This window comes from Canis lupus, chromosome 9 (genome assembly GCF_003254725.2).
Source record: "Canis lupus dingo isolate Sandy chromosome 9, ASM325472v2, whole genome shotgun sequence".
Taxonomy (NCBI): Eukaryota; Metazoa; Chordata; class Mammalia; order Carnivora; family Canidae; genus Canis; species Canis lupus.
Window position 1 is genome coordinate 18,582,128 of NC_064251.1, and position 26,818 is coordinate 18,608,945.

Genomic DNA, 26,818 nt, shown 5'->3' on the forward strand with positions numbered 1-26,818 from the left:
CCCAGTAGATGCACACATCCAATTAGTAAGTACGTGTGGTTATTTACAGATGGAATAAAAACATACTTTCCTTCAGTTCATGAGTATCGTTGTTTTAAAAAAATGGCTACTAAGTTGTTAGGACCAAAACCAAACAACAGACAAACAGAAAAACAAAATACTTTACCAAGTAGGGTTCTAACTACTTTGTAAATAAAACAGTTGGTTATTTTCTTTGATCTGGGCATGCTGAGGAAGTCACAGAGTCACTAAGGATCCCTCCAAAGATAGAAATTTTGTGAACCTCTGGTATAATCTGATGATCATTTACATAATTATTGACCTTTTATGTTTATTCAAGATCTGTTTATGTTGGCCTGTCATGTGTTTTTTTAAAATTTTATTTATTTATTCGTGAGAGACATAGAGAGAGAGGCGCAGACACAGACAGAGGAGAAGCAGGCTCCATGCAGGGAGTGCGATGCGGAACTCGATCCCAGGACTCCAGAATCATGCCCTGGGCCAAAGGCAGGTGCCAAACCGCTGAGCCACCTGGGGATCCCCGGCCTGTCATGTGTTTTTGATGTTATTTAAAAATGTTGCCCCTGATAGTTCAGTGCACTGATAGGTCAGAGATTGGCATTTCTTTTTTTTTTTTTTTTTTTTTTTTTTTTTTTTTTTTTTAGATTGGCATTTCTGAAGCTCATTCTTCTGGATGATATTTCGGAAGTCAGATGCCTGCAATGACTTCGTTGACTCCAAGAAAAAAATTTGAGTTGAAAAATCTTCTTTTTTTGCATCACATCCATGGGTATAGAAGTCCTGGATACCTGGACTGCTGGTTTCCATGGTATGACTGAGAGTGTGGTCTGTGGACCAGAGCTCATTAGAAATGCAGAATCTCAGGTCCCACCCCCGACCTGCTGAATGCGAACCTGCATTATAATGAGATCTCTAGGTGATTCAGTCACATTACAGTTTGAGAAGTACCACTGTATCATTTCTATCCCATCCCACCTCAGCCTTCCCAGACAGAATCCTCCATTCCCTTTGAATGTGTCTTTAAAACCTAGTTTCTCTGTGCATTATTTGTTTGGGGCTTTACTATCCACTTGTTAAACTTTCTAAGAAATTAATGCTCGATAGTAGTTGAAATGTGCTATCATTTTCCAGACGAGACTTTGACATAGTGTCACACCGGATTATTTTTGTCTTATAAATGTCTTCAGCATCTCCCAATGCGGCCCAAAGCCCTTACTTTTTATCTTCTAGCTATAGTTTTGAGGGTTAGGCTCTCTATAAACCCCACAATGAGTTTCCCCGGTGTGGAGCAGAAGGTGTGGATGTTGGCATGTGAGATGGGAAAAAAATGCGATGTTCAAAGTGAGAAAGGGCCTTTCCATACTCCCCAGAGAGGGGCCCATATGGCATCGTTTTCGGGTCCCATCAAAACTTTAAGGCATACCTTCACCTTGTGCAGAGTCCTTGATGTCCTACCAAGGAAGACGTCCTCACATCTTGCAGCAGGAACCCATTGATACGGCGCCCACCTTGACTTCCGAATGGGACAGCGCATCCTCAGAAGCAACGGTGATGGCGGTGATGGCGCCTGCATCACACATCGAAGACGCTTGTGCTGATAGCTCAAGCCCTTGAAAACCCAGCCAAGGTCAGTGTCGTATCCTCCAGGAATCCTGGCCGGCAAGATGTGCTGGAAGTTGCTGCCGCCACCAGAGCCACCTCTGTTGCCGGCCGCCCCATCCTTGGACCTTCGCCAAGCCAGCCCAGGCAGTCCTCCGAGGGCCGCGACTCCCGCCGTCACTAGTCCCGCTGCTGACCAGCAGCGGCCCCGCACAGGTGCGGTCACCTGTGTCACACGGATGCTCCTCGGGGCCACGTGGACATTTCCAGCCCAGGCCGCAGGGGGGCGCTGGCCCAGAGCCTCTGCGCATGTGCAGCCCCTCCCGAGGCCCACTCGGGGAAGGAGGCCGCGCGGGTCTCTCCTGCAGAGATCCTGAAGGGATGGAACAGGAAGAGCAGGCTGCTGCCGCGGGCCACGACGGAGAAGGAATTTCAGGGTGAGTGGGCTGCCGCGGCTCCCGAAAGCACGGACACTTCCCGTGGGGCGGCAGGCGGAGCTGAGGGCGCTGCTGCCCTGGAGGCCTCGCGCACCGCGCGCTCCCGGGACTGGCCCGCGTGCCTGCGAACCCTCACCCGGGGGCCTTACGCTGTTCTTTCACAGACTTACGCACAAAATGGCAATAAAGCTGATGGAAAATAAGCAGTTTCTTTAAAAAGAAAAAAAAAAGTGGGAAAAAAAGCCACTTTTCAGCGGTAGAAACTGAGGCCCGGTGCAGGGGGCTTGCTGTGCACTCAGGCAGTAACAGCCGCGCTGGGAATGGAACTGGTGTCGTCTGATTCCAGTCGTGCTTTTCAGTGAAAGTGATGATAGCCAACATTGACTGAATTCTTACGTGCTGGGCACTGTTCTATGATCAGCACATATGCTGTCACCGAGCAAGTGGGCATATTATCTTGCTTTTATGCTGCATATGAGGAGGTAGATCCTATTACTCTCTTCATTTTACAGCTGCAGAGACTGAGGACATTATAACTTGAGCTAAGCGTCTTTTATTTATTGAGTATCAGATCCCACTTACCAGTTTCTTGTCTTTTGTTCTTCAGCATTTCCGGTGTGAGATTGGACTTTTTTTTTTTTTATTCATTACAGACACACAGAGAGAGGCAGAGCAGGCTCCATGCAGGGAGCCCCTACGTGGGACTCGATCCCAGGTCACGCCCTGGGCCGAAGGCGGCACTAAGCCGCAGGGCCACAGGGGCTGCCCTAGATCGGACTTTTTGGGGCATTTCTTCTTCTCGGTGGGGTGATGCTGAGCTTTGCAGTAGAGGGTGCTGGAAGGACACTGCGGGAAGAAGGGGCTCTCCACCCCCTGGCTGCTTTGTTTACTTTACCCTGCTCCTGCTGCGGTCAGTCAGGGGTGCACGTTGCTCTGCCCCAGCTGTGCACCACCGGAGGAGGGGGCGGTCCCTTAGCGACTTAGCCACCTTGTTCTGGTCCTCCATGGGAGCATTGCATGCTCCAGTCCTTGTGCCCCCAGTGGCTTCCCAGCTCCTTCTGTGTGCCCTCCCACTGAACTTTGCTTCCTGTGGCTCTCCTGGTGTGGACGCTGTGTGCTCCAGGCCTTGGGCTGCAGTGGTACTTGACTCCCTCTGCCTGCCTACTCACCAGCCACAGCCCGCTTGTACCTCGGGGTGGAGGTTGTTGTTGTGGCTTGCATAGCAGCTCAGGTCCAGGCCTGATCCAGGCAACCCAGTGAACTTCTTTACCATCTCATGAGCAGCAACCACATACATCTTCTTTGATGAGGCTGAAGCTCAGCCTTGGGGAGGGAGCCAAATTTGTCTTTTTTCTAAGTCTGTCCTTCCCTGGATTCACACTTGATTCAAGGTATCCTTTAGAGTTCTCTTTACAGTGCTCGCTTTGGCAGCACATATACTAAAATTAGAGTTCTCTTTATATCTTTATAGTTATTCTCCTGAGTTTAATAATGCTTTATATTAAACTTCTGTTTAATCATTGTGTGGTTTCTATTTCCTGATTTTTTATTTGATACAATCTGGTACAGATTGTACAGTCTGATACAATCTCCTCCCCTTTCCTCCCCTGAATAATCTTTACAACGGTCTGCTTTGCTTTATTTATGTTTGATTTCTACAAAAGTATTTTTGTATGATACCGATAAGTCAATTATTCTGTCTCTTTGAGCTCAGGGAGTGGACAAGGCAATCTCTAATAACTGATTGATTCCATAACACATTCATTCATAAAAACTTTTACTGAATGCATGTTTTATGCAAAATGTTTGAGTTCACAAGGTGGATTTGTCTAGATGAACTGGGTCCTGTAGAGGAGGCATACATTTAAACAGGGTAAATTAGAATAAAATGTGATAACTATTATAGTTGAAATGTGAACACTGCTTTCTGGGAACACAGTGACAGAATGACTCATTCTGTCTGAGGGAGCTGGTGCAGCCTCATCAGAACTGGATCTGGAGGAGTTTTCCCAGATTCAAAGGATATGAAAGTCTGTATAGTTATATATGAGGTTATGTATATAATTAGAGACCAAGTTTCTAGACTTTCTTTATTGGAGAGAGAGATTATTAATATGCTAATAAAAGTAACACAGAAAGTGAGATGGTAAAATATTGTTGTTCTGGACCATACATAGTCCTGGCTTTGTCATCAACTCACTGGGGGACCCTGGTCACAGGAAACTTTGTGGAACTATGCTTCTCCAACTATAACTTGATACTTTTAGATTATATAGTCCTGGGTGTCTCTTCTAACTCTAAATGGTATACAACTTAATGGAATGTATTTAAATAGCAGATGCTAGATTTACAAAACCAAAACAAAATTTTAATGAGAAACAGTCTGAATTGTATTTTTAAAAACAAGTAAGGTAATGTTTAGTTCAATAATAGAAGACGTCTTGGAGGAGGTCTCACAAATAGTTGTTTTAATTTGGGTGAATTAGTGTTACTTATTATTAAATTATGCTTCTAAGAAATATTTGTAATCATGAAATGCTGGCTTTATAATGGATATTTTATATTTTCTGAGCAAATAATAAAGTCAGCCTTGCTGACAGCCCTCATGTTTTGACACATCTTTAATTACACCGGTGGCTATAGATAGATGTTCCTAGGGATCAAATGGTAAAAGGGCAAATCATCAGATCTCCCACTGTGGAAATTTTTCAGAGGCTGGGAGAGAAGCTGAGAAATAATTTTTTCAATGAATATCATGAGTGAGAAAGAAAATGTCCATAGTGTTTATATATTAATTTATCAGTATGGTGTTGTTAAAAGTCTCAGAAAATATTAGTATTTGAAATTATTTTAAGATACTTAACACTGGAGGTGGCAAATGGGATTTTTAACAGATTCTACTTGCTCTATCTATAATAGCTTGGTATTATGACTGGGGAAATGGGCTTTGGAGTGAGTTTGCCTTGACTGAAATTCTAGTTCTAGCACTTAGCGTCTGTGATAGCTTTGAAAGGTCACTTAAATTCTCTTAGCCTTAAGTTTACAGGTCTTCAAAATAAGGACTGCAGTAATGGTACTTACATTATAGGATTAAAAGAGGTGATATATGTCATGAGTTACCAGTGTCTGGCTGGTATAGAGAAAGCACTCAATAAAAGTTAAGATTTATTATGATCACTAGAGCAGATATCTCAGGAAAACAATATCGAGGACAGATGCCAAAAGGATGGGTACAAGTCTTGGATTAGGAACTGACTACTTTTTTTTAAAAAAGATTTTATTTACTTGAGAGAGAGAAAGAGAGAGCAAGCATAAGTGGGGGGGGGGGGCAGAGGCAGAGGGAGAAGCAGACTCCCCCCTGAGCAGAGAGCCTGGCCCAGAGCTCAATCCCAGGACCTGAGATGAAGGCAGATGCTCAAACGACTGCGCTACCCAGGCACTCTGGAATTTGCTAATTGTTATTATTACTTACTCATTGAATCCTTGTGTTAGTCCATTATGGCCTTCAATTTCTGAGTTTTTTTAATTTGTAAAATTTCACTTTTTATGTCTGCTTCCTTCCCTTATAGAATTGTTGTAAGGATAAAGTGATAATGTGTATATGAGAGTAATTTCTGCATGTTGTGGACCAGTGGAAGTGATTACTGTAAGGCAATATCATCTTTCCCCCTGAGGTTCTTCATTCTTTTCTCCACCATCCTAACGTATAAAAGGAGTCTTGAATAAGGCCTAATAAGAAGACAGAAACTTGTTAAGCATGATACATATTTACTTTTTTTTCATCAAAATTAAAGATTTATTCTGTGAAAGACTTTGCTAAGAGGATGAAAGGAAAAGCCACAAATTGATAAAACAGACTTATAGACCACATATCTGACAAAAAGACTTATTTCTAGAATAGGTAGAGATCCCTCGACAATCAATAGTAAAAGAATTAACAATAATCTAACTTAAAATGGGCAAAACATTTAAACAGACATTTCAGTGAAGACGATATGCATATGGCAAATAAATTTATTGAAAGATGTTCAGTAACATTAGCCTTTGGGAAATGGAAATTAAGAGCAGGTTGAGATATCACTACATATATATTAAACAGAATTAGAAATAGTAATAGTATTAATGATGGCAAGGATGCAGAGAACCCAATCTCTCATACATTGTCAGTGGGATATGCCCAATGGTACAGCCAATCTGGACAGCAGCCTGGCAAGTTCATATAAAACATGTGTACTTACTGTACAACCCAGCAATTATACTCCTAGGCATTTATTCCAGGGAAATGAAGACATATTCACATAAAAACCTGTGCCCAAATTATCAAAGAAGATTGATTTGTAATAAACAAAAACTGCAACAACCCACATGTTCTTATTGGGTGAATGGTCAAATAAACTGTGGTATATTTATACCATGAAATACTATTCAGCGACAAAAAAGGAAGAAAGTATTGATACACACAGCAATTGTGGGTAGATATGAAGAGAATCGTGCTAAGTGAAAAAAATCAATATCAAGAGGTTACATGTAACAGTTTTGAAATTCCAAAATTATGTGGATGGAGAATAGGTTCATGGAGATGGTGTTGGAAGGGTCTTGTGGCTGTAACTCTATAGAGTCAGAGTTGGCCACTGAGTGTGTTACCTTTAATGACACTCTGCTGCTTTGTGTAATGGTACCTCTTTTCCATGGCATATTCTGTTGATTCTCTCCAAAACATATTGAACTGTTCATGTTTTTACCTCCTTTGCTGCCACCATAGTACAAGATACCATTATCTGTCTTTGAGGAAGTTGCTGCTTCATTGGTATTCTGCTTCTACTCCTGACTCCTTTTAAGCCACTTTCCACTTAATTTCCTGGGCAATGTTACTCTTCTGCTTAATGCCCTCTAATGGTGTTCCATCATACTTAGAATAAATTCTTAACTCTTTACCACAAAGTCATGTATGATCCATTTTCTGCTTACTTCCCTGATCTAATCTTCTGCTACTTTCATGTTGCCTACTGTATGCTGGCTTTATGAGTGTGCCTTCCTTTAAGAAGGCCAAGTTCATTCTTGACTTAGCATCAATCTAGTTGTTCTGCTATCCCAGAATATGTTTCCTTCTTATGGCTTCCCTCTGATTCTCTTGCTATGACTATTTCTTATCATTTTGTGGTCTTCCTAGAGAGGCTTTTTTTTTTTCTGGCTATTTCATTGCACTGTCCTATTTTAATTTTCACCATAGATTTCATCACCATCTGATATCTTCTTTGAAAGTTAGCTTCAGAAGAACAGCATCCTTATCTGTCTTATTTGATGCTTCATTCCTAGGACCTAACAAATATCTGGCATACAATAGGTGCTAAAAATATCCAATAGTTGAACATATAAGTTAACCTTTGAAAGAGGTCAACATCAGCAAGAAAATAATGCTATTGCTGCTGCTTTGTCTTCTTTTGGTTGTTTCACTTAGAAGACTCTAAAGGACTTAAAATATCCTCCAGGATAGGATCTCAAAGGCTTGAATATATCTCCTTCATCTACTCACCTCATGGAGCCTGGAATTGCTCTCGGCTTCGAGAAGGGCCTGACTCTTTTTTGATATTATAGCTGATATCTGAGGAGGATAACAAATAGAGGAAAAAGCCTGAGGGCACCATCAGCAGTAAAATGGATCTTTAGCAGTAGAACGTCTCCAAATAAACTATTATTGTATGTATATTCATACAATGGTATATTAGAAAGGGAGAAATGTTGCTACATTCAACAACACAGAGGACTCATAGTCATAATGGTGAATGAAAGAAACAACAGTGTATAAACTGTATTGTGTAATTCCATTTATATGAAGTTCAAGAAATAGGCAAAACTAATGTATGGTGACTAAAGTCAGAGCAGTGGTTACCTTTCAGGGGAAGATATTAACTAGGAGGGGGCATGGAGGAATCTTTTAGAAAGCTGGAAATACTGTATACTACATAAAAATGTATTCCCTTTTACAATTAATACAATGGAATAAAAGTATTTTATTTTTTTAAAAGATTTTATTTATTTATTCATCAGAGGGAGAGAGAAGGAGAGGCAGAGACATAGGCAGAGGGAGAAGCAGGCTTCATGCAGTGGGACTTGATCCTGGGTCTCCAGGATCATGCCCTGGGCTGAAGGCAGCGCTAAACCGCTGAGCCACCTGGGCTGCCCAAGTATTTTAAAATACTTATTTTAAAAATTCATGAGTGTAATAATAAAAAAAGACTGAGGGAGGCGGTCATGGGAGAAAAGAAGAGAGATCAGACACTGTGTGGATTCACTTTTTAAAAAGATTTTTAAAATTTATTTGAGAGAGAGAGAAGTACATGAACACAGGGAGAGGAGCAGCCAGAGAACAAGAATCTCAAACAGGCCCCCTGCTGGCTTCAGAGCCCGACATGGAGGTCTGTCTCATGGCCCTGAAATCTTGACCTGAGCCAAAATCAAGAATCGGACACTTAAATGACTAAGCCATCCAGATGCCTTTGTGCAGGTTCATTTCAGGTAGATCTAGTATAGACCCATGAACCTTGAGTTCTATGGGTAGGTGAGATAAGCCAGCATGAAACTTCTCCTTAGAACTTCACCTACACGTGCTCCAAGACTTAATCAGCCTAACCATGGGATCACAACTCCAGTGCTTAATGAATACTCAGAAGGTCCAGAATCTTTCAAGAATCAAGATTTTAGTAGCAAAAGCAAGCATAAGAAATGCTGATTTCTGTAATCTTTAAAAAACATCATACACAGTGACACGTTTCATGCAAAATTTAGCTACATGATAATGCAAAAGTGACAAGGCTGACTGCCCTCTGAAATAAGAAAACAAAACAAAACAAAAAACGAGACAATGTAAATTTATCATGCACAGTAGTCACAGAGGCTTCGATGGCACAAATTAGTCAAAGGAAAAGTCCTCACCACCTGACCTCCCTTCATGTACCAATTCATATTTCTCTCTAGTTTAAAATGAAATGTCTTTCTTTAGTATCATGTTCCCCTGAACTCTGTGAAGGGAAGGTCGTGGCAATAGGGTCAGCTGGCAGGAGACATGGCATTCTGAGGCTTGTATAGCCATTTAATTAAATGAAATAACAGTCAATGCCAATAGACTGCTGCTTGGATGATTTGCATTCTCCATAAATTATGGGGCAGATATTTATCCTTTGTGGATAAGGGTTACTTTCCTCCCTTTTGGCTCAAATTCCCTCTGATTTTTCAGAATGATCAAGTGCTTGGAAATAAATTTTGTGTGGTTTGTTTTATTATTAAAGATGTGAGGGCAGGGTGTATGTATGTGTGTGTGTGTGGCTGAAAAGCCAATTTCTAACATAAAGCCCTTTCCTTACTTGTGCACATGAAACTTGTATTTCCATGAGCATCCGTGGTTGGCATTTTGAAGAGCATCATGCTTGCAATTCTTTATAGAAGACTCAAGGTTGGCTTAAAGGGTTGGCTTGAAAAGCACAGCTTGTTTCCTTATTTCAACAGAACAAAATAGCTCATCTAGTTTGCAATCTGCAGCCATCCTGAATTGGGTAGCATTGTAGTAAGTGGTACATTAGTCCCTGTCTTTTAGAGTCCCTGTGGGTTTCCCTTTTAGTTGCCCTGTTTTCTCTGACAATTCATAAGTATACAGCATGTTCCTCCTACCCTTTGCTGAGATTTCTCCCGCCTGTGCTCACACATGGAACTACATTATTAAGAATAAGCTGGTTCCTCTGGCTTTTGCTTTTCTTATTCGCACAGGAACTTAGGTTCCTATGAGGTATTCCTCAAGGATTTCTAGGTGTTCCTAATGTGTATCTTAGTGTGACTACAAACCAGGCAGTCTCATGCTAGGTGCCACTGTGTCAATAATTATGTGTCTGCCACAAGTGAGGCCCAACAACCCTTGAGATGGCAAAGCCAAAGTGGGGAAGAATGTATGATGATTTAAAAATGTGGCTCCAAATTCTTTGATGTTACTTAAATCAAGTTGAGTTTGTGTTCCTCCTCATAGATTATAGGCAGGCCAATCATTGCTGTGACTAACAGAGTATGGAGAAATGATGGTATGTGGCTTCTGAGGTTAGGTCATAAAAAGCTATGCACTGCCACTTGGCTCTCTTGGAACATTATCTTTCCAGGTGTTTCCTCTTGAGATGCTCTCTCTCAGAATCCAGCTGCATGCTGCAAGACCAAGCCTCACAGAGAGGCCATGTGTAGGTACTTTGTTCAACAGTCCTGGTTAAGTGGAAACTTTGAGTAAAATGAGTTGGACATGTGAATGAAATAGCCTCCAGATAATTCCATTGCCAAAATGTCTGAATCACCCCATCCCTCTCACTCTTCCAAGCTGAGGCCCAGATACCATGATACGAAGATGAGCCTTTCCTCTGCCTGAGAGTCATGAGATATGTTAAAATTCTTACTGTTTTGCACTCTTCAGTTTGGAATGGTTTGTTATGCAGCAGTAGATTACTGAAGTAGAATGACTTACTTTCCTTCTGGATTTTGTGCTCTGCTTTGTCACAGGGCCCCAAGTAGTGCTATTTATGCCTCTGAGTCACTCAGATTCAGAATTGCCCCTTCCATCCTATAGCTCAAGCTTCTTCAGTAGGAGAAGACTTGAGTGCTTGGTTTCCTCTTCTATTCATATAAAGGTTGAGAAGACTTTTACCTACTCCCTGGCTCTGTTCTACATCTTTTCCAGACTTCTTTCTCCTAACATTCATCAGCATCTCTGTGTCAACAGACCTCTGGTGGGCACAGTTCACCAATTTCCAAATGTACCCAGATGATCTTAGTCCTAGTTGTTCTATTGGTAATACTAGTCCTATTGATACAGCTGACTTCCATTTAAATTTAAAAAGGGTTTGATGTTTATTGACTGGGGATGACATGAGTAAGTACAACAGGGGGAGGACTAGATATTTATCTTGTGATCTACATATGGAACCCAAATGCCTGACCCCCTCTACACCCTCACCACCGAAGTCCTCATAAGCACGTAGTGAGGACTTGGGAGAGAAAAAATTCTTTGCCCTCTCTTCTTATGTTCAGTTTTAAAATGGGCTAAAACAATGGAAATTTAACTTTTCTTATCTAGGGGATGCCACTTGAAAGTAATATCAATTGCCTAACCCCATAAAAGAAGGAGAAATAAAACATTTCAAATTTTTTTGTAAGTATGAAGAAGCACTGATAATGCTGATCACCTTTTGCACATCATGTCACCCAGGCCACCAAGATTCTGTGGGTAATGAAGTAGCACAGTTGGAGGGCTGATACCTGAGTTCTGAATTAATTTCACACTGGCCTAAGAATTGAATCACTAGTACCTGAGGTGGATGGAGCATTGAGAATTACTAGTCCACTTTTTAAAAAAAAATTTATTTATTTATGATAGTCACAGAGAGAGAGAGAGAGAGAGGCAGAGACATAGGCAGAGGGAGAAGCAGGCTCCATGCACCGGGAGCCGGACGTGGGATTCAATCCTGGGTCTCCAGGATCGTGCCCTGGGCCAAAGGCAGGCGCTAAACTGCTGCGCCACCCAGGGATCCCCTAGTCCACTTTCTTTAATCACAGGAAAGTAAACTGAAGTTCTGTGGGTATTTTTTATTCTCACATTAATAAGTCCTGTGAGACTGAAGTCATGAGTTGTGCAAAATCACACTATGGTGGTGAAATCTGGACTTCTGTGAGGTAAATCAATGAATTTTTGGTAAATGAATAAATTTAGAAGTACCTAAAAGATGTAGATAGTGTGTTTAGGTTACGATTCCTCTACCTGGTTTCTCATTTTGGAATCTTACCCTGCATCTTCCATTTACTAGCCTTGTCTTTAGATAATTCATTCAACTTCTTCATGTCTCAGTCTCTTCATCTGTAGACTGGGATAATGATACTTGAAAGAATTGTGGAAGAAGAATTAAGTGGGATAATGAGGCAAAGAGACTGGTACTCACTAACGTTTCTATCTATTCTCAGATTTCCCACCAACACTTGCAGTTAGGTGTCATTTCCTGGCTGATGAAATGTGAAAGTACTGTGCGTCACTTCTGGAGTGAGGCATTAAAAAGTTGATGACTAATCCACTAGTCTTTGTCTTCCCTTGCTGTGACAGCTGAGAAGGTAGCATATTATAGGTGGCAAAGCTACAAGATGGTAGAGCTTTAGTCAGCCTGGGTCCCTGAGTGATAGTGTGGAGCAGAGTCCTGGCTACTATGATCAGATAGGTTGCAAAAATGAGAAATAAACTTTTCCAATGTCAAGCCACTAAAAATTTGGATGACTTGTTACTGCAGCATAAGCTTAAGCTATTGTAAATAATACAGATCTTACAGGAAGTAGGATGCTGTTGTAATAAAAGCATAAAATATTTATGTTTTAAATATTAGCCTAAGGGTTGGACAAAAGGCATTAAGGATAGTGATCTCAGAGGTCAGAAGAGTGGCAATCCATGTTATGTAGTGGCAAAATGTTTGGCAGTACTGACATCTGATAGAACTTGAGGAGATCAAATTCTAATGAACTTTGAGTTCTAGGGGAAAGCCTGGAAAATAGAATATTTTCTGAAAGCATGCTTCACAAAGAACTATTGATGCAGATGTTGGTCCATGGAATTTCTGGCAATCAAAGAGAAAGTCTACTAAATATTTGAGAGAATCAAAAAAGAAACCACAGAATAGTAGAGCCTTGGTCAGATGGGTACCTGAGTATTATGTGGATTAAAATACTGTGCTAATCCCTATTAGATGTGAAATGCGTGCAAGAAATGAACCTTTCTGTGTTAAGTCATTGAGATTGGGAATTGTTGCAGCAGTGGAAGCCTTGTCTATACTGATTAACATAGTATATTACAGCATTAGTACAGTGCACAGAATGAACCCTCGGTAAGTGTTACCCTATACTTCTTATGTTTGTTATTATTGTTATTTTTTTGCAATAATTGTTAAAGTGTATGATTGTGGTCAGTGGAATCTAGATCAGTCTAACAGAAAAAGAGGATAAAGCTGTGGTAGTCAGAGTAGAGAATAGTGTTAATTTTGGTTTATACAGGGATTGCAAAATGAAATATAAATCAGAGAAAGAGAGGCAGTGTAAATAAATGAGTTGAACTAGAAATTGGGAGAACAGGAACTTTGTGCTAAGGGTGTAGTCAATCATGTTTACAGCTAATACACGTCTAGTTTTTCCAAGAGAGGCTATAAAATCAAAGCTTTATATGAATTTTCCAAGAGTTTGGAGTGTTGGTAATTATTTAAATATTTAACAAATACTAGGTGGGCCAGGTATGACTCATGGACTACTAGTTGTTCTCCACCAGAAAATTGACCCTAAGAACCAAAATGTCTAATAGCCAACGAGGTCTCTGAGGATAAATCTCAATATATCATAATTTGCAGAATCATAAATGTTCAAGGTTACTGTTGTTTGGGTTCATCTTCAACTCATTTGAAACTTACATTCCCCCTGCAGCATCTCTGCTGAATTGTCTTCCAGCTGAGAATTGAATTATTTCTGGAAGTATGTGGCTTACTACTTTATGCATCTTTGTTATCTTCAAATTGTTAGGAAGTTCTTATGTATTTGAGATGAACTCTGCCTCCCTATTGTTCCTCCTATCCTCTGCCTCCCACTCCTCCCTACCTCTGCCATTGGCTTATACCCTATAATCAATTTTCTAAAGCTGGTAATCAATTCACATAGTGACACTATGGTAGATATCTTTTTTTCTTCTAAGCTACTCCTCTTCTTCCCCTCTCTGCCCACTTTTTCTGGCAGTAGCACCTTCCTTTGAGTACTCTGTGTGTTGAAGAATTCCAAGTCGCCATACCTAGTTCCCTGCCTCTTGCCCCACCCTCACCCCAAACCAAGCTACCAAGGATCCAGAATTGGCGAACTATTTTATCACCCAGGCTTTGAGGATTGGTGCAGGGGTGAGTATGTGCCCTGAACTGGGCACCTTGAAGTCTTCTCCGTAGATTTAATATAAGGCATTGTGAGAGAAAAACTCTGTCTGTGGGTTTCCCAAACAAGGAATATCTGTGTTTCTTCTACCCCCAAACCATGCCACAAACAGTAAGGTGTCTGTAGCAGAAGAAAGTGATGGACGAAATTAAGAAAGTGGCAGAGCAGAAGAGAGAGAGAAATGAGAAAGAGCAAGAGAACAACTTCTATTTCTCTGTGACTCTTCATCCTTGTATCCTTGTCTTTCTTAGGTATGAAAAAAATAGTTTCACTAGTTTATGTTGAGTTCCTATCATTTACACCAAAAGGATCCTGATTTAAACTATGTTGGAGATCATGTGTGTAACAGCCTACATGTGATACTATAGTTTTAAACCCCTTCTTTGAATTTTTGTATTCTTTTATATATTATTATTCAGAGCATTTATGTTTTCTAGTCAAGTTATCTGCAATCACTCGCATCTTAATTTTATATTTCCGATAAGTTTAAATTATTATGCATTTTAGATGAAGCACATTCATTTTAACTCTTGAATATTTCTGTGTTCAGTCATTTTATTTTTGTTGCAAATGTTTTTGCATTTTTAAAATTTGTTATGTAAACTAACTCTATACAAAATTGATTCCATTTCTTTTAGTGAGCTTTTACTCTTTGACACTAACAGCAAAAAGATGTGATGGCTATGACGAAATGTTCTACATTTCATACATCATCAAGCAATGTTGCATCATGAAATACTTATCTGCATTTCTAATAATTATAGTTACTCATTTGCAAGAAATTGCAGGCACTTCTATTTTTTCTTTAGGTTGCTCCCACCCTTATGAGTTGGGACCAGGAACAGAATTCTGTAGCAGTTTGCTTTATTGCTATTTCAAAGCAGGTCTTTGTGTTAAGTACAATTTTCTGTAAGGATCACACTCAGGGTAGTCCAGTGGATTATGTCAGCTGCATGTAAGGAGTGTGACATTCATCGAAGTTTAATGTGTTTTCCACCTTGACTAGTCACTGAGTGTCATTCATGCTTTGAGCACATTTTTTAGGTTTCAGACATGATCTATCACAATATTCCTGCCTGTCCAAGGGATGGTGCCATTACTATGGTTACCTTCTGGCTGACTGGCCCCATGTAGTTCCCAGTGTTCTTCATTATACACCAGCCCAGGTGCTTCTACTTGGAAATTCTAAACACACTGGAAATACATTGAGAATAATAAGTAGAGCTAAGAAGAGATACAGAGAATTAAGGCAGTAAAGGTTTAACTTCGTCCTCAGGTAAAACATCCAGCTCTCCAGGGCTGAGCAGGTTTTCTTCTCCCTCTGGTTCACATCTGCATGGGATATCTCATGGCATGAAAGCTTTCTACACATCAAAATGGGTTGAAAATGAGATTTTTTTGGAACGGATGTGCCTTCTGAGAGCAATTTTCCAAAGCTGTAATTCTTATTTAGTAAGGGATTCAACAGTTAGGAAGTCCCTAATGCCCAAGTGGTTGGGGTTCTCTTTAATTCAAGTTGTCAGTCACCAACTATATATGGTGATGAATGAAGAGAATGATTATTTTTATTCACATCTTCCATAGTAGATAAATATGTCCCACTTCATTTTTTACTCTGAGAATGGAACGTCAAGATTTATTCCTTTTGTTCTGTTGCTGCGGATTTGTTAAAGACATCCTGTTATTTGATGGAATTATTTTTGAGGGAAGGAAAATACCTTATATCTTACTCTAATTTGTACCAGATGTTGGCAAGAATGTTACAGAAAACAGGTTTCAATGAGAATGTAACTATATCATACCCTATACCATATAGTACATATTATACAAGTACCGACTGCAAGCTGATAATAAGCTCATTCTTAAAAATGAACTAATTAAATTTCAAGCTCACATTTTAGATATTGCATTTTTTATTAATAAAGGTAGATTTTGAAAAAAGAAAAGATTGCCAGTCATTAATCACTATATGGAAACTAGTATTACCATGGAGCTTGCAACCATACAGCCACAAGGAGGAGCTCAAGCATCAAATTAAAAATTAACACATCTGATTAAGTGTGGTGCATGCTGCCTTTGGCAATGATTTCAGGCAATATTTATTATATGGAGGTGAGGTGATCTGTAGGTCTTTTGCTCAGATTAATACCACTCTGGGGCATTTATGTTGATATACTGGTACTTTTCAGAACATATAAATGAATATAATAATATAGACATAATACGCTCTTTACCCAGCAACCAGATGGATCTTTAAAAGAATGCAAGTGAGATTATGCCACTCCCTGGTTCAAAGCTTTTCAGTGGCTTCTTTCTGCTTTGAGAATAAACTGTGCAGTCTCTTCTGTGGCTCTGCATCATCTGGTTGTGATGTCCCTTTCTGATGCCATCTCATGCTTATGTCCCCACAAATCTGCAGCCGTGGCCACATTTGCCTTCTGACACATTGTAGAGTAGCTTCTTTTCTTCCTTAGGTACTTCACACTTCTGATTTCTTTTGTTCTTCCAGGTTTCCAGGTTTTTGCATGCCTGAGTCCTTCTCATCCTTTGGAATTTGGCTCTAATGTCATCTTCTAGATTTATTTCCTGACCACTACTGAATATAGGTTGGCCTGCCCTCCTGCCTCTCATTATTCTCCATCCTCATTCTCTGTTCATTCTTTCTTAACTTTTTCTTTTTTAAGACTTATTCATTTTAGAGAGAGAGAGAGAGAGCAAGAATATGGGGGGAGGGGCAGAGGGAGAGAATCTTCAAGCAGACAGACTTCCCACTGAGGGCAGAGCCTGACAGAGCTCCATCTCACAACCCCGAGATCATGACCTGAGCTGAAATAGAGTCAGACACTTGATGGACTGAGTCACCCAGGTGTCCCCATTCTTTCTTAACACTTACACAAGCTGTAATTTCTTTCATCATTTATGTGTTTCCCACTTGTTACCTGACTTCTTTGTTTGAATATATATTAGAGTAGGAGCTTTGCCTGTTTTACGCTGCAGTATCCACAGTGCCTAGCACAATTCCAGGTATTAAGTATGTGTGCAATACTCATACATTGACTGAATTTTTATAATTGGAGTTTAATAGAACATGACTGGGTGTAGTGTGGGTCTGAAATCATAGTTGTGGAAACAGTTTTAAAAAATTAGTCTCCAGGGCTCCTGGGTGGTTCAGTGGTTGAGCATCTGCCTTTGGCTCAGGTCATGATTCTAGGGTCCTGGATCAAAGTCCTGCATCAGGTTCTCTGCAGGGAGCCTGATTCTCCCTCTGCCTATGTCTCTGCCTTTCTTTCTATGTCTCGTGAATAATAAAATAAAATATTAAAAAAATTAGTCTCCTACCTCTGTGACTTTTACTCATAGTTTGAAGGGCCACTCACTGATGCCCCAACAATACACATTATATTCCTCCTGCCCCCAAGAAGAGGCAGCAAATGCCACACAGTGAAATCTAAATGGACACCAATATAGATTACAGCAGCATTGCTGGACAAACAAAATTAAAATTAAGCAAAATATGCTACCATCTTCCACTGCTATCTGTATTATTTGACCTGTGAGAATATGAACTTTTTTTTTTTTTTTTTGAGAATATGAACTTATTTCTGAGGAATAGCTTCTTTGGCCCAATCAGTTGGTACTTAACTGTGGCAGTGTCACACCAGTTTTGGAGGTACAGATAGGACTGGCTCTTGGTGATCCCATCTGTTAGATGCAGAAGGATATTTGGCTTGTTTGGAGCTGCCGGCCTTCCATACAGAGGTCTTTGAGAAGGCCCTCATATCTTCGCTTCTCCAAGAGTCCATCTTTGAGTATGGACAAGTAGGTCCCTTTAAGACTAGACCTCCTGATCGTGTGAATGCTCACAGGAAATTATTGGCTCTTCTAAAATCATGTCCTAGAACACATTAAGCTTGAGTTTCTGCCTAGTTTATTATTTCACTAGGTATAACATATTTCACTTTATGTGGGTTTGTAAATAATTTCTGATTCTTTCAGTAATGACCAGTAATTATTCAACCTTGCTAATTTTCTCCTTCTTCCCAGGAACCTTAGCCAAAGTAGTACATTTATTTATCAAGAAAATAAACACATGATTCTGGGAAATGTACTCATGGAAGATTTCCCAATGAAATATATTTGATTCTTTCACAGGACGGAAGTTGACATGTTATCTGTTAGGATGACCATTCCAAAAACCACACTTAAATATTTAAAAATTTGGAGAACAACAAAAGAAGTTAATTTATATTTTTTAGCATAAATTCTAAGGGATCACTTTGTCAGGATGTGGTATTAAAAATGTTCTTTTACTTTTGGGAGAATTGGAAAAAATAAACACAATTGAAATAGACTATCAGTTTCTTTGCACAGGTTATAACTTAATGGGGAACAGAGATAACCTGACACTATATGACTTATTTACCAGAGCCTAATGAGAGAGGAGACTAGGATTTAGGTGTCTTAATCTGTAACATTGTGCTACATAGGAGGTAGTTGATGAAGGTGCTGGGTTAAGATGTAATTGTTTCTGGGTGATATTAAGCATGTGATGGTGACATGCTTATGGTGTTTTATATTTGTGACCAAAAGACAGTGGCACTGGATGGGTCTTGTACCTTTAACTGTTGGTGTCACTTGTATTTCCAAGTATATGTGGTACTGTTTCAAGTTATCTTCAGCAGGTTGGTTACAAAAATGGCCTTGATTCTCTATACATCCCTAGACCCATATCCTTTACAGTGGGACTTTGCAATAACTTTCATGCCATTAAGAGTAGAGTGTGTTCCACTCCCTTTTTGAATCTGAGTTCACCTTCCCACTTGCTTTGGTGAGCAGAACAGGACTGAAATAATGTTATATTATTTCTAAGCCTAGACCTCAAGAAGCCCAATGTATTACTGTTCATGTTGGTATCCCCCTTCCTTTAATATGAGCAAGCCTGGGCTAGCCTGCAGGAAAGTAGCAAATCATTTTTGGTAGAGCTGAGTCATCCTCAACCAGCCAGCTCCTACTTAACCTACCAGCTGATTGCAGCCAACGAACAAGTTGGGTTGAGATCAGTCAAACCTGGGCTACACCAAAAGAACTGTCTCATCCATCTGTGGAATCATGAGCAAAAGTATATTGTTACCTTTTAAAGTCACTTTATTTTTTTTCTTTTTCTTTAAAGTAATTTCATTTTGAGTTCATTTGTTAAATAACATTATTGTGAAAATCGCTAACTTATGTATTACTGGACATATGTTTCTGGTGATAGTGACTATATAGTTTTAGGCATTAGTAGTTTTGTGGTTCTAGATTATATTAACTATAGTTTAAATAATAGTGGTCTTGTGGTTCAAGGTATAGGGTGCTTAATGACGATGGGATTTGGAGGTAATTATGGCAATATGACCAACATTTATGACTTGATGTTGGTAATGTTAATTTAGATGAATATGATATTTATGCTGTGAGGTAGCTGTAGGTGTTGGCAGCACTTAGTATTGCTACCCATAATATGTTGGACAACTCAGATTTTCTGCCACATTTTGCGACAATTTAATAACTAAATGATAGCTTTCAATGCCACTGTATTTCCAAGAAAGCCCAATACACATTGTTCTTAGTTTCTTGCTAAACTGGGAAAGTCGAGATATTGGTGGGCTTCTTTTCACTGTTATGTGTGTGCAAGTACACATGCATACTGCATACACACACACATACAGACACACACTAGAGGAACACTATGGGGGATCCTTGGATATTGCACTGTATATGTGGAAATCAGCCTTGGCTATGTCAGTCTGGGTCCAATTGGCACAGATGCCAGAAGGGGACACCTTCTTATACCTATTTCCATGATTTTTCGGAAAACAAACAAAGCCAACCAAACAAAAGATATCTCTCTGGGCTTCAATTCAGCTTTTATAAAAAGGGTTGATAAATTGGTATAAAAATATCGGTCCTTTAAAAAAAAAAAATATCGGTCCTTTGTTTTCTTTGGTTAAGCATGTCTAGTGATGACAGCTATATCTATACTTCAGCAGTGGGGCAGTCTATGCATGGCACCGCAAACAGGAGAACCCTAATCCCATCACTGAAACAGTCCTACTCTTCCAAGTAGAAACTGGTTATGCTTGTATTTGTTTTCTACATAATTTCTTTGCCAATGTATCCATCTGAACTATGGGGCCCCTTTATCTCTGTAGGGATCCCTGTATGTTTTCTGAGGATGTTTCCTTTGTTAACTTTTTAGATAAGTGGTTAACAAAACTCTTTTGCTTTCCGAATGAGAATTTGTTAACTCTTTAGATAAGTGGTTAACAAAACTCTTTCGCTTTCGGAATGAGAATTTGACCTATGATTTGCTAATTTAGTTCCCCTGGTAACTTGACAATGACAGAATGTCAACTATGTTTCTAGGCAGGATTGCTTGTGCTAAAAATGATCTTTGGCAAATTGCATCTGGACTAGAAGGGTTATGAATGGACTATAAATACTTGATAGGGAAGCTATGCTTTGAGTGTCTTTAAGAATTGGGACTCATATCTGGGCACACATCTGCAGGGAACTTGGAAACTATGGATCCTATGGATTAGCAGGTTTTAGGCCATGGTAGATCCTGTACCTATCTGATGTGAGTCTCATCTTCTTGTATCTGAGCTGTTAGATTGCTTCAAGGACTATTGCACATACAAAACCCCTGAAGCTGCCCTTAGGCAAGCTCTGGTTTTTATCCTTTAACATAATAGATGGATGTCGAGCCTGGCCTATGGTAGTCTTGTGAGTCTGAATGTTTAGTTGAACCTAAAAGATTTGTGGTGGACACAACATGGATCCATAGGTCCAGCTGCTGATACACTCGGGGTGTCCTCTGGCTTGAAAAGACTCCATGCAGGTGATCTGCCCATGTATGTGTGTTTGGGTATAATTCATCATGCATGAGGTATATCCCAGGTGATTAAGTGTCAGAATGCTGTTCACCTGGGGTTTGTAGACCGTGGTACTGACATATTGGCAAAAGTGCTGTCTAAGCAATGTGCCAACCCACAACATCTCTAATTTGACTAAGAATATATGGAGAAAGGTTTTCTGGGAAGGAGACTGAGTGAGGATCTTGGAGGATGGGTATATTGCTGGCAGTACTGGCCAGGGATGACTGTTTCCTATTAAAACCAAAGAGCACTCACAACAATGGGCTCTCAGGAACACCCCCCCCCCCAACCCTGCCCCCAACCAATTACAGGAAAAACAGCATTAACATTCATCTCAGGCTTTCTTCTAACCACAAGAGGGCCTTATTTTGGAAGAACCAGGAGAAGTCCTGGCCTCACTGCCATGAATGTCTGCCCTTGCTTACAGCGGGGGTACAGATCTCTGCAGGATGTTTCAAGTATTCAAGCAATGGCTTCTGAAAGCTTCTGTCAGGCTTTCCTTAGGAAGAGGAAGCAGATGGCCACAGGCAGCTCCAGGCTTCAGTTTTACCAGCTTAGCAGTCATAGAGAGAAGAGCTTGCCTCCTTCACTTCATCCCATCAGGTATGCTGTGGCTGGCACTCCTGCCCTGGCTTGGAATTCATGGGCTGCCTGAACAAAGAGGCCATGATGGTGAAAGCTCTCATGTGGCTGCTGAGGAGCAGGCTGTTCAGGACATTTGAATCATAGGGCCTGAGAATGGAGAAGAGTGGTTTCCCAGAGGAAGATTGATGGGCTGGGATGCAAGGAAGTGGTACAGGATGCTGGGAAGGCTAAATGATAGTTCTCTACAACAGTATCTCTGAGCATCTAGAAAGAAAGTGGAAAAGCAATTGTTTGTATTCATTTACTATCATCTTAATCACCAAAAGCCACTGAATGGTGCAAGGTCAAAGACAAGGACAAAACGGGTTTATTTTATTTATTTTAAAGATTTATTTATTTATTTATTATTTATGATAGACACAGAGAAAGAGAGAGAGAGCCAGAGACACAGCAGGAGGGAGAAGCAGGCTCCATGCTGGGAGCCCGATGCGGGACTCGATCCTGAGACCCCAGGATTGCGCCCCGGGCCAAAGGCAGTCGCCAAACCGCTGAGCCACCCAGGGATCCCACAAAACAGGTTTTAAATATAAAGGTACCTTATTGTATGATAGAGTGCAGGTGAGAGAGATATGTGAAAGTTTTAGACATAAAAAAACAATAACTGCCATGATGTAGGCAGAAACCCAGAGCTTATAAAAACCAGCAATGATAGTGACAGCTCAGAAAACACTGGAGAAGAATTCTGGCATTCTTGGCTTCCAGCCAGTGGAGTTGAACTCCTCAAACTTCAGTGTGCACACTAATCATCTAGAGATCTGGTTAAAATGCAGGTTCTGATTCAGTAGGTCTGGGGAGGAGCCCAAGAGCCTGAATTTCTAACAAGCTCCCAGATGTCTCTGATGCTGCTATTCAGGGACCTGGCACTGAGTAGCACAGCAGGAGAGGGGTTAGGTCACTGCACTTCTGTTCCTACAGAAGAAGTGTTAGCAGCTGCCACCCAGAGACATTTGGGTGGCATTAGGTTAGCACAGAGTGTGAGAAAGCTTGTTGGAGGGGTCTCCTCTAAATGACAGTTCCTGGTGGGGCAGGTTGCATGACCCTGGAATGCTAACATTGGCAGTTTCTCTTTGTGCTGTGGCAGCATTTGCAGAAGCACATTATGCTGCTAAATGAATTATACACAGTGAGATAATCATGGACCTCCACTGCCAATGGGCAGCTCCCACTGGAATGAATTTGGAGAGGGAGAATATTAAAAAAAATAGCCAAACTGCAGGATAATGTGTAACCAGAACTATTTTCAAAATGAGCCATAAAAAGATGTTTGGAGAAAGTTAATTTTTAAATGTCTGCTCCCACTGTGTTGTATGGACTCCCTGGAAAGCTGAGAATATCATTCCTTCTGTTTCTATAGCTCTCCCCCAGGCTGTATTCAGAAAATATTGATTTGTTTCCTTGATTTGTTGAGCATCAAATCCAACAACAAGTTTTAACTTGCTTCATAGCATGCTTCATAGCATGCTCTTATTCAGATGCAGCTTAAAGCAAGGAACGCAATTGTATTCTAAATTGAATTTTTGTTTTATTATAGAATTGTCTCCTCAAAATATTCAAGGACCAATATTTGTAACCAGAACTAGAATGATGGGGCATCTGGGTGACTCAGTTAGTTAAATGTCCAACTCTTGGTTGGTCATTATCCCAAGGTCATGGAATCAAACCCTGTGTGGGGCTCCTCACTCAACTGAATCTATTTGGGATTCTTCTCTCTCCCTCTGCTCCTTCCCGACTCTCTCTCTCTCTCTCTCTCTCACCCTATTTCTCTTTAAAATAGATAAATAATTACTTAATAAAAGAACTAAAATGAAACAAAAAGAATTATGGAGAAATATAACTCTGGGAATTCAGGACATACTGCAATTTAGGAACTACCAATCTTTCAGGAAGTCACTGGTTATTTCAACTTTGAAATCATTATTTAAAGGCAGAAATTAGAGTTTTTGACTTAGACCAGTATGTTTAAAAAGGAATTGTTTAATAATATTTTAGGTTAACTTTTCTGTAGCAGCTAAAAGTTTTGAAAAGGATCGAAGGTATGTACAACCACTAAATCAATGCTTTTTCCTGTTTCACTTCACTCAAATTAAATGACAAATGGAATGCAATTGGCATAATGCACATTGGATTATTCCAACAAATAATATGCTCAGCAGTAATTCACCTGAACTGTCCTTAGATCTGTTTTTTTGTTGTTGTTGTTGTCTTGTCTTTTTTTTTTTTTTTTTTTTTTGAGTGTGGAGTGGCTGGGGTTATTCCATAGTCAGTAGTTTCATTATGCATAATGCCTGTTTGTTCCTGACACTGGAGTATAGTGAGAAGGCAGAGTGACTTCAAGGAAAGAAAAGCAGTTTGTAACTCAAGGGCTCAAGTTTCAAGCTCTGAGCTTGATGAGCTGATTTTGTTGGGTTCATCTCTCCTCCATTTGATTTTTCTCATTCAATAGACATGCAAAGCTATGTCAGTGTTTATGCCTCACAAATATAATTTGCAAATACTTAGCAAATAAATTTAAGAAAATGAGATGGCAGCTGGTCTTCATAACTAGACAAATTACACTTCTTAAGGAGGCCTGCCCTGGCCACTGTATATAATACCTCTGCTGTGGGTCCCTGCTTCCCCCAAGTCACTGCCATCCCTTTCCCACTGCAGCCCTGATCTCTCTGACTCTGAACTATTTTTTCCAAGGTATTTTCCCTTCTCACACAATTTATCACTTTTAAATTTATTTTCCTCATTGGCTATCTCCCTCCTCTATAATGTTATCACTTATAAGAGCAGGAAACTTTGTATTGTTCACTGATGTATCCTGCATGCCTAGAACAATGCCTGCCTAGTCCTTGCTAGGTTTTTAGTGAAGAAATGACCAAATATATATATAGATACATGGACATATTTAAGGTTTAGAATAAGTCTATTCCTATTTTCTTAGACCAGGTTAAAATTAGGATATAAACCATCTACTTATGTCATATTTCAAAAATGATAAGGATATCATAAAACATCATCTCCTAAACTTTTTTCCAACCAAAGATAAAACATTTTTTTTTCTGCCATGGAACAAAAGAGACCACTTGGTTATGGCATTGATGAGAATCCATTTGATCATAGTAAAAATTTTATTTCCACGTAGATTAATTAAACCCCAAAGCATTCAGTTAAAACCAGGGTTTCACAACCATGGCACTATTGATGTTTTGGGTGGATAATTCTTTATTGTGGGAAGCTGTCCTATGCATTATTTAGCAGCATCCCTGGCCTCAACCAGCTAGGGACCAGTGTGAATGCTCCCTCACTCCCACCAGTTGTGACAACCAAATATGTCTCTAGCCAAATGTTCCCTGGTTGCAACCACTTATTTGAACCAATCAACTTAATTAATTAAATAGGATTATTAGCCTACAAAAATTTATCTTTAACCATTAAAGAGATAATAGCTGTCTGTCATTCAGCACTTATGTGGTAGACAGAATAGTAGCCCCCAAAGATGTTTATACCCTAATTCTGGGAATCTGTGAATATGTCATAGGGACTTGCTGATGTGATAAGGCTAAGGACTTTGAGATGAGGAGATTTTCCCAGTTATCCAGGTGGGCCCAATCTAATTAAACAAACCTCTTTTATAAAGTTAAGAGCCTTTAAAAAGAGAGAAATGTGATCACAGAAGGGTTAGTGAGATGCAGTGTGTTAAGGACTCAACTCTTGTTACTTGCTCTGAAGATGAAGGAAGGGGGCCCCTTAACCAAGGAATGTAATGATCTCTGGAAGCTGGGAATGACCTTCAGTTGACAGCCAGAAGGAAAACTAGGACCTTGGCCCTACAACTACAAGGAATTTGAATGAGTGAGGAACACATCCTGTCCTCAAGCCTCGGATAAGGAATGTAGCCCTGTTGACATCTTGATTTTAGCTTGGTAAGACCTATGTGGGAGTTAGGAGCTGCTGAATCATAAGATATAAATTTGTATTAAGTCACTAAGTTTGTCATAATTTATTATAGCAATAATAGAAAACTAATATAATTTATCATGCTGAAACCTTTCCATCCTCCCATTTTATAGATATTATTGGCTGAACTATGTCCCCACCAATTTGTATGTTGAAGTCCTATCTCTCAGTACTTAGAAGGTGACTACATTTGGAGATCAAGTCTTTAAAGAGATTAATTAAGATTAAATGAGGTCATTAGGATGGGCCCTAATGCAATGACTGATGTCCTTATAAGAAGAGGAGATTAGGACACAGATGCATACAGAGGGAAGACCATGTAGGAGACATATGGAGATCATGATCTACAGGCCAAGAAGAAAAGCCTTCAGAAGAAAGAATTTGCTCATATGCAAAAGTGTTATTTTCTTTCCAAGATTACTTTTAGAATTAAAATGGACAATGAATGCAAAAGTACTCTGTCATGTGCGGATATCATGGAAATGTGAGGAGGTATTAATAAAATATTTCTACTGCAGGGAGAAGAAATTAAGGGAGTCTTGTTCTGAGAGCACCATTCAGACCTTCTTTCAGGTATTCTTAATAAATGTCCATTTTGAAACTCAAGAAGCAGTATAGGAAGTATTCTTTAACTAGGGGGAGTAAGAATGGACAAGAATCAGTATTTTCTTTCTGTACTTCCTTCTAAAAGATAATTCACATATATTTTATTGTTTGGAATTCCCAGTAGAGGCATTATCAAGTAGAGTGTTTAGAAGGCCTGTGGGAAGAACAGTAGCTGTTTAAAATAGTGTGTATGTGTGTGTGTGGGGGGGAACTGTTTACTCCAAGTTGAACTGTCTATATTGTCTGCTTTATTATGGGATAAGAATAAAAAACAAACAGAGAAACTTATGCTAAAGTTAACAAGATGGCTTTACCACAGAAGAGCAAGTCTGTGGTTGTGTGCAATATTCTAGGGAGGAACCATTTTTTGGTTTGAAACTCTGTAACTTTCTCTTTCCATAATATCTACTCTCACAAATGATAGCCCTTGTATGTAAGAGAACAGAAGCTTCAAGTGGCTGAAAAGGCTATCCCAATCCCATTAAGCTTGCTTCGTCTGTTCCTTTTAGGAGAGGATTTTACAACTGCCCCCATCCTGCCATCGAATTCCTGATGAGGACAAATTTAGTATCAACATGGGGAGCTAACATACTTTCTTGTAGATGTTACCGAAATAACATTACCTGGCATTAGCAAGTTACACACATGCTATTCATGTTCTAGAATGTCTTTTCCCTTCCA

The 26,818-nt window shown here is 39.9% G+C and overlaps 1 long non-coding RNA gene across 1 annotated transcript in view; it reads left to right on the forward strand.

Annotated features, from left to right (window-relative positions):
- Positions 1 to 1,463: 1,463 nt before the first annotated feature.
- LOC125755818 (uncharacterized) overlaps positions 1,464 to 26,818 on the forward strand; it is a 38,855-nt gene continuing 13,500 nt past the window's right edge. Inside the window, exons 1-3 of the long non-coding RNA XR_007413180.1 lie at positions 1,464 to 2,057; positions 21,944 to 22,118; positions 26,050 to 26,104. This is a non-coding gene — a long non-coding RNA (uncharacterized LOC125755818). The remainder of the gene's footprint in view (positions 2,058 to 21,943; positions 22,119 to 26,049; positions 26,105 to 26,818) is intronic.